Consider the following 18,139-nt stretch of genomic DNA (forward strand, 5'->3'; position numbering starts at 1 on the left):
CTCAATACTTCTAATACCAAACCTGAGATCCATACTATAACATGAGATGTGATATCCAACTCCTTCCCTTTCCAAACCTGAGAGCCGTTCTATAGCATGAGATGTGATATCCAGGTCCTTCCCATTCCAATTCCTAGACCCTTCCTACAGCATGCAATATGATATCTCAATGCTTATACCAAACCTGAGAACCTTCCTATGGCCTGAGATGTCATGGCCTGAGATGTCATATACAACTCCTTCCCATTCCAATCCTGAGACCCTTCCTTTAGCATGAGATGTGATATCTCAATGCTTATACCAAATCTGAGACCCTTCCTATAGCATGAGATGTGATATCCAATTCCTTCCCATTCCAATCCTGAGACCCTTCCTATAGCATGAGATGTGATATCTCAATGCTTATACCAAACCTGAGAGCCAACCTATAACATGAGATGTGATATCCAAGTCCATCCCATTCCAATCCTTAGACCCTTCCTACAGCATGCGATGTGATATCTCAATGATTCTAATACCAAACCAGAGACTCTTCCTATAACATCAGATGGGATATCCAACTCCTTCCCATTCCAATCCTGAGCCGCTTCCGATAGCAGAGATGTGATATCTCAATGCTTATACCAAACCTGAGACCCTTCCTATAACATGAGATGTGATATCCAACTCCTTCCCGTTCCAAACCTGAGACACTAACTATAGCATATGTGATATCCAACTCCTTCCCATTCCAAACATGAGACCCTTCCTATAGCAAGAAACTAATATCCAACTCCTACCCATTCCAATCCTGAGACCCTTCCTATAGCAAGAGATGTGATATCCAAATCCTTCCCATTCCAATCCTGAGACCCTTCCTATAACATGAGATGTGATATCCAACTCCTTCCCATTCCAACCTGAGACACTTCCTATAGCATGAGAAGGGATATCCAACTCCTTCCCAATCCAATCCTGAGACCCTTCCGATAGCAGAGATGTGATATCTCAATGCTTATACCAAACCTGAGACCCTTCCTATGGCATGAGATGTGATATCCAACTCCTTGCCATTCAAATCCTGAGACCCTTCCTATAGCATGAGAAGGGATATCCAACTCCTTCCCAATCCAATCCTGAGACCCTTCCGATAGCAGCGACGTGATATCTCAATGCTTCTACCAAACCTGAGACCCTTCCTTTAGCATGAGATGTGATATCCAAATCCTTCACATTCCAATCCTGAGACCCTTCCTATAGCATGAGATGTGATATCTCAATGCTTCTAATACCAAACCTGAGATCCTTCCTATAACATGAGATGTGATATCCAATTCCTTCCCATTCCAAACCTGAGACCCTTCCTATTGGATGAGATGTGATATCCAACTCCTTCCCATTCCAACCCTGAGACCCTTCCTATAGCATGAGATGTGATGTCTCAATGCTTATACCAAACCTGAGACCCTTCCTATAGCATGAGATGTGATATCCAACTGCTTCCCATTCCAATCCTGAGACCCTTCCTATAGCATGAGATGTGATATCTCAATGCTTCTAATACCAAACCTGAGATCCTTCCTCTAACATGAAATGTGATATCCAACGCCTTCCCTTTCCAAACCTAAGAGCCTATCTATAGCATGAGATGTGATTTCCAAGTCCTTCACATTCCAACCCTTAGACCCTTCCTACAGCATGCAATATGATATCTCAATGATTCTAATAACAAACCTGAGACCCGTCCTATAACATGAGATGGGATATCCAACTCCTTCCCATTCCAATCCTGAGACACTTCCGATAGCAGAGATGTGATATCTCAATGCTTATACCAAACCTGAGACCCTTCCTATAACATGAGATGTGATATCCAAATCCTTCCCGTTCCAAACCTGAGACCCTTCCTTTAGCATGAGATGTGATATCCAGCTCCTTCCCATTCCAATCCTGAGACACTTCCGATAGCATGAGATGTGATATCTCAATGCTTCTAATATCAAAACTGAGACCCTCCCTATAGCATGATATGTGATATCTAAGTCCTTCCCATTCCAATCCTGAGACCCTCCCTATAGCATGAGATGTGATATCCAACTCCTTCCCATTCCAATCCTGAGACCCTTCCTATAGCATGAGATATGATATCTCAATACTTCTAATACCAAACGTGAGATCCTTCCGATAACATGAGATGTGATATCCAAATCCTTCCCCTTCCAAACCTGAGACCCTCCCTTTAGCATGAAATGTGATATCCAACTCCTTCCTATTCCAATCCTGAGACTCTTCTGATAGCATGAGATGTGATATCTCAATGCTTCTAATACCAAACCTGAGATCCTTCCGATAGCATGAGATGTGATATCTCAATGCTTCTAATACCAAACCTGAGATCCTTCCTATAACATGAGATGTGATATCCAAATCCTTCCCCTTCCAAACCTGAGACCCTCCCTTTAGCATGAGATGTGATATCTCAATGCCTCTAATACCAAACCTGAGATCCTTCCGATAGCATGAGATGTGATATCTCAATGCTTCTAATACCAAACCTGAGATCCTTCCTATAACATGAGATGTGATATCCAAATCCTTCCCATTCCATTCCTGAGACCCTTCTGATAGCATGAGATGTGATATCTCAATGCCTCTAATACCAAACCTGAGATCCTACCTCTAACATGAAATGAGATATCCAACTCTTTCCCCTTCCAAACCTGAGAGCCTTCCTATAGCATGAGATGTGATATCCAAGTCCTTCCCATTCCAATACTGAGACCCTTCCTATAGCTTGAGATGTGATATCCAACTCCTTCCCATTCTAATTCTGAGACCCTTCCTATAGCATGAGATGTGATATCTCAATGCTTATACCAAACCTGAGAGCCTACCTATAGCATGAGATGTGATATCCAAGTCCATCCCATTCCAATCCTTAGACCCTTCCTACAGCATGCGATGTGATATCTCAATGATTATAATACCAAACCAGAGACTCTTCCTATAACATGAGATGGGATATCCAACTCCTTCCCATTCCAATTCTGAGACCCTTCCTATACTATGAGACTTGATATCTCAATGCATCTAATACCAAACCTGAGACCCGTAATATAACATGAGATGTGATATCCAAATCCTTCCCCTTCCAAACCTTAGACCCTTCCTTTATCATGAGATGTGATATCCAACTCCTTCCCATTCCAATCCTGAGACCCTTCCGATATCATGAGATGTGATATCTCAAAGCTTCTAATATCAAACTTGAGACCCTCCCTATAGCATGAGATGTGATATCCAAGTCCTTCCCATTCCAATCTTGAGACCCTTCCTATAGCATGAGATGTGATATCTCAATGCTTCTAATACCAAACCTGAGACCCTTCCTATAACATGAGATGGGAATATCCAACTCCTTCCCATTCCAATCTTGAGACCCTTCCGATAGCAGAGATGTGATATCTCAATGCTTATACCAAACCTGAGATCCTTCCTATAACATGAGATGTGATATCCAACTCCTTCCCATTCCAATCCTGAGACACTTCCTATAGCATGAGATGTGATATCTCACTGCTTATACTAAACCTGAGACCCTTCCCATAGCAGGAGATGTGATATCCAACTCCTTCCCATTCCAACCTGAGACACTTCCTATAGCATGAGAAGGGATATCCAACTCCTTCCCAATCCAAGCCTGAGACCCTTCCGATAGCAGAGATGTGATATCTCAATGCTTATACCAAACCTGAGACCCTTCCTATGGCATGAGATGTGATATCCAACTCCTTGCCATTCAAATCCTGAGACCCTTCCTATAGCATGAGAAGGGATATCCAACTCCTTCCCAATCCAATCCTGAGACCCTTCCGATAGCAGCGACGTGATATCTCAATGCTTCTACCAAACCTGAGACCCTTCCTTTAGCATGAGATGTGATATCCAAATCCTTCACATTCCAATCCTGAGACCCTTCCTATAGCATGAGATGTGATATCTCAATGCTTCTAATACCAAACCTGAGATCCTTCCTATAACATGAGATGTGATATCCAATTCCTTCCCATTCCAAACCTGAGACCCTTCCTATTGGATGAGATGTGATATCCAACTCCTTCCCATTCCAACCCTGAGACCCTTCCTATAGCATGAGATGTGATGTCTCAATGCGTCTAATACCAAACCTGAGATCCTTCCTATAACATGAGATGTGATATCCAACTCCTTCCCTTTCCAAACCTGAGAGCCGTTCTATAGCATGAGATGTGATATCCAGGTCCTTCCCATTCCAATCCTTAGACCCTTCCTACAGCATGCAATATGATATCTCAATGCTTATACCAAACCTGAGAACCTTCCTATGGCCTGAGATGTCATGGCCTGAGATGTCATATACAACTCCTTCCCATTCCAATCCTGAGACCCTTCCTTTAGCATGAGATGTGATATCTCAATGCTTATACCAAACCTGAGAGCCAACCTATAACATGAGATGTGATATCCAAGTCCATCCCATTCCAATCCTTAGACCCTTCCTACAGCATGCGATGTGATATCTCAATGATTCTAATACCAAACCAGAGACTCTTCCTATAACATCAGATGGGATATCCAACTCCTTCCCATTCCAATCCTGAGCCGCTTCCGATAGCAGAGATGTGATATCTCAATGCTTATACCAAACCTGAGACCCTTCCTATAACATGAGATGTGATATCCAACTCCTTCCCGTTCCAAACCTGAGACACTAACTATAGCATATGTGATATCCAACTCCTTCCCATTCCAAACATGAGACCCTTCCTATAGCAAGAAAATAATATCCAACTCCTACCCATTCCAATCCTGAGACCCTTCCTATAGCAAGAGATGTGATATCCAAATCCTTCCCATTCCAATCCTGAGACCCTTCCTATAACATGAGATGTGATATCCAACTCCTTCCCATTCCAACCTGAGACACTTCCTATAGCATGAGAAGGGATATCCAACTCCTTCCCAATCCAATCCTGAGACCCTTCCGATAGCGGAGATGTGATATCTCAATGCTTATACCAAACCTGAGACCCTTCCTATGGCATGAGATGTGATATCCAACTCCTTGCCATTCAAATCCTGAGACCCTTCCTATAGCATGAGAAGGGATATCCAACTCCTTCCCAATCCAATCCTGAGACCCTTCCGATAGCAGCGACGTGATATCTCAATGCTTCTACCAAACCTGAGACCCTTCCTTTAGCATGAGATGTGATATCCAAATCCTTCACATTCCAATCCTGAGACCCTTCCTATAGCATGAGATGTGATATCTCAATGCTTCTAATACCAAACCTGAGATCCTTCCTATAACATGAGATGTGATATCCAATTCCTTCCCATTCCAAACCTGAGACCCTTCCTATTGGATGAGATGTGATATCCAACTCCTTCCCATTCCAACCCTGAGACCCTTCCTATAGCATGAGATGTGATGTCTCAATGCTTATACCAAACCTGAGACCCTTCCTATAGCATGAGATGTGATATCCAACTGCTTCCCATTCCAATCCTGAGACCCTTCCTATAGCATGAGATGTGATATCTCAATGCTTCTAATACCAAACCTGAGATCCTTCCTCTAACATGAAATGTGATATCCAACGCCTTCCCTTTCCAAACCTAAGAGCCTATCTATAGCATGAGATGTGATATCCAAGTCCTTCACATTCCAACCCTTAGACCCTTCCTACAGCATGCAATATGATATCTCAATGATTCTAATAACAAACCTGAGACCCGTCCTATAACATGAGATGGGATATCCAACTCCTTCCCATTCCAATCCTGAGACACTTCCGATAGCAGAGATGTGATATCTCAATGCTTATACCAAACCTGAGACCCTTCCTATAACATGAGATGTGATATCCAAATCCTTCCCGTTCCAAACCTGAGACCCTTCCTTTAGCATGAGATGTGATATCCAGCTCCTTCCCATTCCAATCCTGAGACACTTCCGATAGCATGAGATGTGATATCTCAATGCTTCTAATATCAAAACTGAGACCCTCCCTATAGCATGATATGTGATATCTAAGTCCTTCCCATTCCAATCCTGAGACCCTCCCTATAGCATGAGATGTGATATCCAACTCCTTCCCATTCCAATCCTGAGACCCTTCCTATAGCATGAGATATGATATCTCAATACTTCTAATACCAAACGTGAGATCCTTCCGATAACATGAGATGTGATATCCAAATCCTTCCCCTTCCAAACCTGAGACCCTCCCTTTAGCATGAAATGTGATATCCAACTCCTTCCTATTCCAATCCTGAGACTCTTCTGATAGCATGAGATGTGATATCTCAATGCTTCTAATACCAAACCTGAGATCCTTCCGATAGCATGAGATGTGATATCTCAATGCTTCTAATACCAAACCTGAGATCCTTCCTATAACATGAGATGTGATATCCAAATCCTTCCCCTTCCAAACCTGAGACCCTCCCTTTAGCATGAAATGTGATATCTCAATGCCTCTAATACCAAACCTGAGATCCTTCCGATAGCATGAGATGTGATATCTCAATGCTTCTAATACCAAACCTGAGATCCTTCCTATAACATGAGATGTGATATCCAAATCCTTCCCATTCCATTCCTGAGACCCTTCTGATAGCATGAGATGTGATATCTCAATGCCTCTAATACCAAACCTGAGATCCTACCTCTAACATGAAATGAGATATCCAACTCTTTCCCCTTCCAAACCTGAGAGCCTTCCTATAGCATGAGATGTGATATCCAAGTCCTTCCCATTCCAATACTGAGACCCTTCCTATAGCTTGAGATGTGATATCCAACTCCTTCCCATTCTAATTCTGAGACCCTTCCTATAGCATGAGATGTGATATCTCAATGCTTATACCAAACCTGAGAGCCTACCTATAGCATGAGATGTGATATCCAAGTCCATCCCATTCCAATCCTTAGACCCTTCCTACAGCATGCGATGTGATATCTCAATGATTATAATACCAAACCAGAGACTCTTCCTATAACATGAGATGGGATATCCAACTCCTTCCCATTCCAATTCTGAGACCCTTCCTATACTATGAGACTTGATATCTCAATGCATCTAATACCAAACCTGAGACCCGTAATATAACATGAGATGTGATATCCAAATCCTTCCCCTTCCAAACCTTAGACCCTTCCTTTATCATGAGATGTGATATCCAACTCCTTCCCATTCCAATCCTGAGACCCTTCCGATATCATGAGATGTGATATCTCAAAGCTTCTAATATCAAACTTGAGACCCTCCCTATAGCATGAGATGTGATATCCAAGTCCTTCCCATTCCAATCTTGAGACCCTTCCTATAGCATGAGATGTGATATCTCAATGCTTCTAATACCAAACCTGAGACCCTTCCTATAACATGAGATGGGAATATCCAACTCCTTCCCATTCCAATCTTGAGACCCTTCCGATAGCAGAGATGTGATATCTCAATGCTTATACCAAACCTGAGATCCTTCCTATAACATGAGATGTGATATCCAACTCCTTCCCATTCCAATCCTGAGACACTTCCTATAGCATGAGATGTGATATCTCACTGCTTATACCAAACCTGAGACCCTTCCCATAGCAGGAGATGTGATATCCAACTCCTTCCCATTCCAACCTGAGACACTTCCTATAGCATGAGAAGGGATATCCAACTCCTTCCCAATCCAAGCCTGAGACCCTTCCGATAGCAGAGATGTGATATCTCAATGCTTATACCAAACCTGAGACCCTTCCTATGGCATGAGATGTGATATCCAACTCCTTGCCATTCAAATCCTGAGACCCTTCCTATAGCATGAGAAGGGATATCCAACTCCTTCCCAATCCAATCCTGAGACCCTTCCGATAGCAGCGACGTGATATCTCAATGCTTCTACCAAACCTGAGACCCTTCCTTTAGCATGAGATGTGATATCCAAATCCTTCACATTCCAATCCTGAGACCCTTCCTATAGCATGAGATGTGATATCTCAATGCTTCTAATACCAAACCTGAGATCCTTCCTATAACATGAGATGTGATATCCAATTCCTTCCCATTCCAAACCTGAGACCCTTCCTATTGGATGAGATGTGATATCCAACTCCTTCCCATTCCAACCCTGAGACCCTTCCTATAGCATGAGATGTGATGTCTCAATGCGTCTAATACCAAACCTGAGATCCTTCCTATAACATGAGATGTGATATCCAACTCCTTCCATTCCAATCCTGAGACCCGTCCTATAGCATGAGATGTGATATCTCAATGCTTATACCAAACCTGAGACCCTTCCTATAGCATGAGATGTGATATCCAACTGCTTCCCATTCCAATCCTGAGACCCTTCCTATAGCATGAGATGTGATATCTCAATGCTTCTAATACCAAACCTGAGATCCTTCCTCTAACATGAAATGTGATATCCAACTCCTTCCCTTTCCAAACCTAAGAGCCTATCTATAGCATGAGATGTGATATCCAAGTCCTTCACATTCCAGCCCTTAGACCCTTCCTACAGCATGCAATATGATATCTCAATGATTCTAATAACAAACCTGAGACCCGTCCTATAACATGAGATGGGATATCCAACTCCTTCCCATTCCAATCCTGAGACACTTCCGATAGCAGAGATGTGATATCTCAATGCTTATACCAAACCTGAGACCCTTCCTATAACATGAGATGTGATATCCAAATCCTTCCCGTTCCAAACCTGAGACCCTTCCTTTAGCATGAGATGTGATATCCAGCTCCTTCCCATTCCAATCCTGAGACACTTCCGATAGCATGAGATGTGATATCTCAATGCTTCTAATATCAAAACTGAGACCCTCCCTATAGCATGATATGTGATATCTAAGTCCTTCCCATTCCAATCCTGAGACCCTCCCTATAGCATGAGATGTGATATCCAACTCCTTCCCATTCCAATCCTGAGACCCTTCCTATAGCATGAGATATGATATCTCAATACTTCTAATACCAAACCTGAGATCCTTCCGATAACATGAGATGTGATATCCAAATCCTTCCCCTTCCAAACCTGAGACCCTCCCTTTAGCATGAAATGTGATATCCAACTCCTTCCTATTCCAATCCTGAGACTCTTCTGATAGCATGAGATGTGATATCTCAATGCTTCTAATACCAAACCTGAGATCCTTCCGATAGCATGAGATGTGATATCTCAATGCTTCTAATACCAAACCTGAGATCCTTCCTATAACATGAGATGTGATATCCAAATCCTTCCCCTTCCAAACCTGAGACCCTCCCTTTAGCATGAGATGTGATATCTAACTCCTTCCCATTCCATTCCTGAGACCCTTCTGATAGCATGAGATGTGATATCTAAATGCCTCTAATACCAAACCTGAGATCCTACCTCTAACATGAAATGAGATATCCAACTCTTTCCCCTTCCAAACCTGAGAGCCTTCCTATAGCATGAGATGTGATATCCAAGTCCTTCCCATTCCAATACTGAGACCCTTCCTATAGCTTGACATGTGATATCCAACTCCTTCCCATTCCAATTCTGAGACCCTTCCTATAGCATGAGATGTGATATCTCAATGCTTATACCAAACCTGAGAGCCTACCTATAGCATGAGATGTGATATCCAAGTCCATCCCATTCCAATCCTTAGACCCTTCCTACAGCATGCGATGTGATATCTCAATGATTCTAATACCAAACCAGAGACTCTTCCTATAACATGAGATGGGATATCCAACTCCTTCCCATTCCAATTCTGAGACCCTTCCTATACTATGAGACTTGATATCTCAATGCTTCTAATACCAAACCTGAGACCCGTAATATAACATGAGATGGGATATCCAAATCCTTCCCCTTCCAAACCTTAGACCCTTCCTTTATCATGAGATGTGATATCCAACTCCTTCCCATTCCAATCCTGAGACCCTTCCGATATCATGAGATGTGATATCTCAAAGCTTCTAATATCAAACTTGAGACCCTCCCTATAGCATGAGATGTGATATCCAAGTCCTTCCCATTCCAATCCTGAGACCCTTCCTATAGCATGAGATGTGATATCTCAATGCTTCTAATACCAAACCTGAGACCCTTCCTATAACATGAGATGGGAATATCCAACTCCTTCCCATTCCAATCTTGAGACCCTTCCGATAGCAGAGATGTGATATCTCAATGCTTATACCAAACCTGAGATCCTTCCTATAACATGAGATGTGATATCCAACTCCTTCCCATTCCAATCCTGAGACACTTCCTATAGCATGAGATGTGATATCTCACTGCTTATACCAAACCTGAGACCCTTCCCATAGCAGGAGATGTGATATCCAACTCCTTCCCATTCCAATCCTCAGACCCTTCCTATAGCATGAGATGTGATATCTCAATGCTTCTAATGTCAAACTTGAGACCCTACCTATAGCATGAGATGTGATATCCAAGTCCTTCCCATTCCAATCCTAAGACACTTCCTATAGCATGAGATGTGATATCTCAATGCTTCTAATACCAAACTTGAGACTCTTCCTATAACATGAGATGGGATATCCAACTCCTTCCCATTCCAATCCTGAGACCCTTTTGATAGCAGAGATGTGATATCTCAATGTTTATACCAAACCTGAGACCCTTCCTACGGCATGAGATGTCATATTCAACTCCTTCCCATTCCAATCCTGAGACCCTTCCTATAGCATGAGATTCGATATCCAACTCCTTCCCATTCCAATCCTGAGACCCTTCCTATAGCATGAGATGTGATGTCTCAATGCTTCTAATACCAAACCTGAGATCCTTCCTATAACATGAGATGTGATATCCAACTCCTTCCATTCCAATCCTGAGACCCTTCCTATAGCATGAGATGTGATATCTCAATGCTTATACCAAACCTGAGACCCTTCCTATAGCATGAGATGTGATATCCAACTCCTTCCCATTCCAATCCTGAGACCCTTCCTATAGCATGAGATGTGATATCTCAATGCTTCTAATACCAAACCTGAGATCCTTCCTCTAACATGAAATGTGAGATCCAACTCCTTCCCTTTCCAAACCTAAGAGCCTATCTATAGCATGAGATGTGATATCTAAGTCCTTCACATTCCAACCCTTAGACCCTTCCTACAGCATGCAATATGATATCTCAATGATTCCAATAACAAACCTGAGACCCGTCCTATAACATGAGATGGGATATCCAACTCCTTCCCATTCCAATCCTGAGACACTTCCGATAGCAGAGATGTGATATCTCAATGTTTATACCAAACCTGAGACCCTTCCTATAACATGAGATGTGATATCCAACTCCTTCCCGTTCCAAACCTGAGACCCTTCCTTTAGCATGAGATGTGATATCCAGCTCCTTCCCATTCCAATCCTGAGACACTTCCGATAGCATGAGATGTGATATCTCAATGCTTCTAATATCAAAACTGAGACCCTCCCTATAGCATATGTGATATCTAAGTCCTTCCCATTCCAATCCTGAGACCCTTCCTATAGCATGAGATGTGATATCTCAATGCTTCTACCAAACCTGAGACCCTTCCTTTAGCATGAGATGTGATATCCAACTCCTTCCCATTCCAATCCTGAGAACCTTCCTATAGCATGAGATGTGATATCTCAATACTTCTAATACCAAACCTGAGATCCTTCCGATAACATGAGATGTGATATCTCAATACTTCTAATACCAAACCTGAGATCCATCTTATAACATGAGATGTGATATCCAACTCCTTCCCTTTCCAAACCTGAGAGCCGTTCTATAGCATGAGATGTGATATCCAGGTCCTTCCCATTCCAATCCTTAGACCCTTCCTACAGCATGCAATATGATATCTCAATGCTTATACCAAACCTGAGAACCTTCCTATGGCCTGAGATGTCATGGCCTGAGATGTCATATACAACTCCTTCCCATTCCAATCCTGAGACCCTTCCTTTAGCATGAGATGTGATATCCAAGTCCATCCCATTCCAATCCTTAGACCCTTCCTACAGCATGCGATGTGATATCTCAATGCTTATACCAAACCTGAGACTCTTCCTATAACATGAGATGGGATATCCAACTCCTTCCCATTCCAATCCTGAGCCGCTTCCGATAGCAGAGATGTGATATCTCAATGCTTATACCAAACCTGAGACCCTTCCTATAACATGAGATGTGATATCCAACTCCTTCCCGTTCCAAACCTGAGACACTAACTATAGCATATGTGATATCCAACTCCTTCCCATTCCAAACATGAGACCCTTCCTATAGCAAGAAAGTAATATCCAACTCCTACCCATTCCAATCCTGAGACCCTTCCTATAGCAAGAGATGTGATATCCAACTCCTTCCCATTCCAACCTGAGACACTTCCTAAAGCATGAGAAGGGATATCCAACTCCTTCCCAATCCAATCCTGAGACCCTTCCGATAGCAGAGATGTGATATCTCAATGCTTATACCAAACCTGAGACCCTTCCTATGGCATGAGATGTGATATCCAACTCCTTGCCATTCAAATCCTGAGACCCTTCCTATAGCATGAGAAGGGATATCCAACTCCTTCCCAATCCAATCCTGAGACCCTTCCGATAGCAGCGACGTGATATCTCAATGCTTCTACCAAACCTGAGACCCTTCCTTTAGCATGAGATGTGATATCCAAATCCTTCACATTCCAATCCTGAGACCCTTCCTATAGCATGAGATGTGATATCTCAATGCTTCTAATACCAAACCTGAGATCCTTCCTATAACATGAGATGTGATATCCAATTCCTTCCCATTCCAAACCTGAGACCCTTCCTATTGGATAAGATGTGATATCCAACTCCTTCCCATTCCAACCCTGAGACCCTTCCTATAGCATGAGATGTGATGTCTCAATGCGTCTAATACCAAACCTGAGATCCTTCCTATAACATGAGATGTGATATCCAACTTCTTCCATTCCAATCCTGAGACCCGTCCTATAGCATGAGATGTGATATCTCAATGCTTATACCAAACCTGAGACCCTTCCTATAGCATGAGATGTGATATCCAACTGCTTCCCATTCCAATCCTGAGACCCTTCCTATAGCATGAGATGTGATATCTCAATGCTTCTAATACCAAACCTGAGATCCTTCCTCTAACATGAAATGTGACATCCAACTCCTTCCCTTTCCAAACCTAAGAGCCTATCTATAGCATGAGATGTGATATCCAAGTCCTTCACATTCCAACCCTTAGACCCTTCCTACAGCATGCAATATGATATCTCAATGATTCTAACAACAAACCTGAGACCCGTCCTATAACATGAGATGGGATATCCAACTCCTTCCCATTCCAATCCTGAGACACTTCCGATAGCAGAGATGTGATATCTCAATGCTTATACCAAACCTGAGACCCTTCCTATAACATGAGATGTGATATCCAAATCCTTCCCGTTCCAAACCTGAGACCCTTCCTTTAGCATGAGATGTGATATCCAGCTCCTTCCCATTCCAATCCTGAGACACTTCCGATAGCATGAGATGTGATATCTCAATGCTTCTAATATCAAAACTGAGACCCTCCCTATAGCATGATATGTGATATCTAAGTCCTTCCCATTCCAATCCTGAGACCCTCCCTATAGCATGAGATGTGATATCCAACTCCTTCCCATTCCAATCCTGAGACCCTTCCTATAGCATGAGATATGATATCTCAATACTTCTAATACCAAACGTGAGACCCTTCCGATAACATGAGATGTGATATCCAAATCCTTCCCCTTCCAAACCTGAGACCCTCCCTTTAGCATGAAATGTGATATCCAACTCCTTCCTATTCCAATCCTGAGACTCTTCTGATAGCATGAGATGTGATATCTCAATGCTTCTAATACCAAACCTGAGATCCTTCCGATAGCATGAGATGTGATATCTCAATGCTTCTAATACCAAACCTGAGATCCTTCCTATAACATGAGATGTGATATCCAAATCCTTCCCCTTCCAAACCTGAGACCCTCCCTTTAGAATGAGATGTGATATCTAACTCCTTCCCATTCCATTCCTGAGACCCTTCTGATAGCATGAGATGTGATATCTCAATGCCTCTAATACCAAACCTGAGATCCTACCTCTAACATGAAATGAGATATCCAACTCTTTCGCCTTCCAAACCTGAGAGCCTTCCTATAGCATGAGATGTGATATCCAAGTCCTTCCCATTCCAATACTGAGACCCTTCCTACAGCTTGAGATGTGATATCCAACTCCTTCCCATTCCAATTCTGAGACCCTTCCTATAGCATGAGATGTGATATCTCAATGCTTATACCAAACCTGAGAGCCTACCTATAGCATGAGATGTGATATCCAAGTCCATCCCATTCCAATCCTTAGACCCTTCCTACAGCATGCGATGTGATATCTCAATGATTCTAATACCAAACCAGAGACTCTTCCTATAACATGAGATGGGATATCCAACTCCTTCCCATTCCAATTCTGAGACCCTTCCTATACTATGAGACTTGATATCTCAATGCTTCTAATACCAAACCTGAGACCCGTAATATAACATGAGATGTGATATCCAAATCCTTCCCCTTCCAAACCTTAGACCCTTCCTTTATCATGAGATGTGATATCCAACTCCTTCCCATTCCAATCCTGAGACCCTTCCGATATCATGAGATGTGATATCTCAAAGCTTCTAATATCAAACTTGAGACCCTCCCTATAGCATGAGATGTGATATCCAAGTCCTTCCCATTCCAATCCTGAGACCCTTCCTATAGCATGAGATGTGATATCTCAATGCTTCTAATACCAAACCTGAGACCCTTCCTATAACATGAGATGGGAATATCCAACTCCTTCCCATTCCAATCTTGAGACCCTTCCGATAGCAGAGATGTGATATCTCAATGCTTATACCACACCTGAGATCCTTCCTATAACATGAGATGTGATATCCAACTCCTTCCCATTCCAATCCTGAGACACTTCCTATAGCATGAGATGTGATATCTCACTGCTTATACCAAACCTGAGACCCTTCCCATAGCAGGAGATGTGATATCCAACTCCTTCCCATTCCAATCCTCAGACCCTTCCTATAGCATGAGATGTGATATCTCAATGCTTCTAATGTCAAACTTGAGACCCTACCTATAGCATGAGATGTGATATCCAAGTCCTTCCCATTCCAATCCTGAGACACTTCCTATAGCATGAGATGTGATATCTCAATGCTTCTAATACCAAACCTGAGACTCTTCCTATAACATGAGATGGGATATCCAACTCCTTCCAATTCCAATCCTGAGACCCTTTTGATAGCAGAGATGTGATATCTCAATGTTTATACCAAACCTGAGACCCTTCCTACGGCATGAGATGTCATATTCAACTCCTTCCCATTCCAATCCTGAGACCCTTCCTATAGCATGAGATTTGATATCCAACTCCTTCCCATTCCAATCCTGAGACCCTTCCTATAGCATGAGATGTGATGTCTCAATGCTTCTAATACCAAACCTGAGATCCTTCCTATAACATGAGATGTGATATCCAACTCCTTCCATTCCAATCCGGAGACCCTTCCTATAGCATGAGATGTGATATCTCAATGCTTATACCAAACCTGAGACCCTTCCTATAGCATGAGATGTGATATCCAACTCCTTCCCATTCCAATCCTGAGACCCTTCCTATAGCCTGAGATGTGATATCTCAATGCCTCTAATACCAAACCTGAGATCCTTCCTCTAACATGAGATGTGATATCCAAGTCCTTCCCATTCCAATCCTGAGACACTTCCTATAGCATGAGATGTGATATCTCAATGATTCTAATAACAAACCTGAGACCCGTCCTATAACATGAGATGGGATATCCAACTCCTTCCCATTCCAATCCTGAGACACTTCCGATAGCAGAGATGTGATATCTCAATGCTTATACCAAACCTGAGACCCTTCCTATAACATGAGATGTGATATCCAAATCCTTCCCGTTCCAAACCTGAGACCCTTCCTTTAGCATGAGATGTGATATCCAGCTCCTTCCCATTCCAATCCTGAGACACTTCCGATAGCATGAGATGTGATATCTCAATGCTTCTAATATCAAAACTGAGACCCTCCCTATAGCATGATATGTGATATCTAAGTCCTTCCCATTCCAATCCTGAGACCCTCCCTATAGCATGAGATGTGATATCCAACTCCTTCCCATTCCAATCCTGAGACCCTTCCTATAGCATGAGATATGATATCTCAATACTTCTAATACCAAACGTGAGATCCTTCCGATAACATGAGATGTGATATCCAAATCCTTCCCCTTCCAAACCTGAGACCCTCCCTTTAGCATGAAATGTGATATCCAACTCCTTCCTATTCCAATCCTGAGACTCTTCTGATAGCATGAGATGTGATATCTCAATGCTTCTAATACCAAACCTGAGATCCTTCCGATAGCATGAGATGTGATATCCAAATCCTTCCCCTTCCAAACCTGAGACCCTCCCTTTAGCATGAGATGTGATATCTAACTCCTTCCCATTTTATTCCTGAGACCCTTCTGATAGCATGAGATGTGATATCTCAATGCCTCTAATGCCAAACCTGAGATCCTACCTCTAACATGAAATGAGATATCCAACTCTTTCCCCTTCCAAACCAGAGAGCCTTCCTATAGCATGAGATGTGATATCCAAGTCCTTCCCATTCCAATACTGAGACCCTTCCTATAGCTTGAGATGTGATATCCAACTCCTTCCCATTCCATTTCTGAGACCCTTCCTATAGCATGAGATGTGATATCTCAATGCTTATACCAAACCTGAGAGCCTACCTATAACATGAGATGTGATATCCAAGTCCATCCCATTCCAATCCTTAGACCCTTCCTACAGCATGCGATGTGATATCTCAATGATTCTAATACCAAACCAGAGACTCTTCCTATAACATGAGATGGGATATCCAACTCCTTCCCATTCCAATTCTGAGACCCTTCCTATACTATGAGACTTGATATCTCAATGCTTCTAATACCAAACCTGAGACCCGTAATATAACATGTGATGTGATATCCAAATCCTTCCCCTTCCAAACATTAGACCCTTCCTTTATCATGAGATGTGATATCCAACTCCTTCCCATTCCAATCCTGAGACCCTTCCGATATCATGAGATGTGATATCTCAAAGCTTCTAATATCAAACTTGAGACCCTCCCTATAGCATGAGATGTGATATCCAAGTCCTTCCCATTCCAATCCTGAGACCCTTCCTATAGCATGAGATGTGATATCTCAATGCTTCTAATACCAAACCTGAGACCCTTCCTATAACATGAGATGGGAATATCCAACTCCTTCCCATTCCAATCTTGAGACCCTTCCTATAGCAGAGATGTGATATCTCAATGCTTATACCAAACCTGAGATCCTTCCTATAACATGAGATGTGATATCCAACTCCTTCCCATTCCAATCCTGAGACACTTCCTATAGCATGAGATGTGATATCTCACTGCTTATACCAAACCTGAGACCCTTCCCATAGCAGGAGATGTGATATCCAACTCCTTCCCATTCCAATCCTCAGACCCTTCCTATAGCATGAGATGTGATATCTCAATGCTTCTAATGTCAAACTTGAGACCCTACCTATAGCATGAGATGTGATATCCAAGTCCTTCCCATTCCAATCCTAAGACACTTCCTATAGCATGATATGTGATATCTCAATGCTTCTAATACCAAACTTGAGACTCTTCCTATAACATGAGATGGGATATCCAACTCCTTCCCATTCCAATCCTGAGACCCTTTTGATAGCAGAGATGTGATATCTCAATGTTTATACCAAACCTGAGACCCTTCCTACGGCATGAGATGTCATATTCAACTCCTTCCCATTCCAATCCTGAGACCCTTCCTATAGCATGAGATTTGATATCCAACTCCTTCCCATTCCAATCCTGAGACCCTTCCTATAGCATGAGATGTGATGTCTCAATGCTTCTAATACCAAACCTGAGATCCTTCCTATAACATGAGATGTGATATCCAACTCCTTCCATTCCAATCCTGAGACCCTTC

Source organism: Ambystoma mexicanum, chromosome 1q, assembly GCF_040938575.1.
Source record: "Ambystoma mexicanum isolate Mex_15411 chromosome 1q, UKY_AmexF1_1, whole genome shotgun sequence".
Classification (NCBI taxonomy): Eukaryota; Metazoa; Chordata; class Amphibia; order Caudata; family Ambystomatidae; genus Ambystoma; species Ambystoma mexicanum.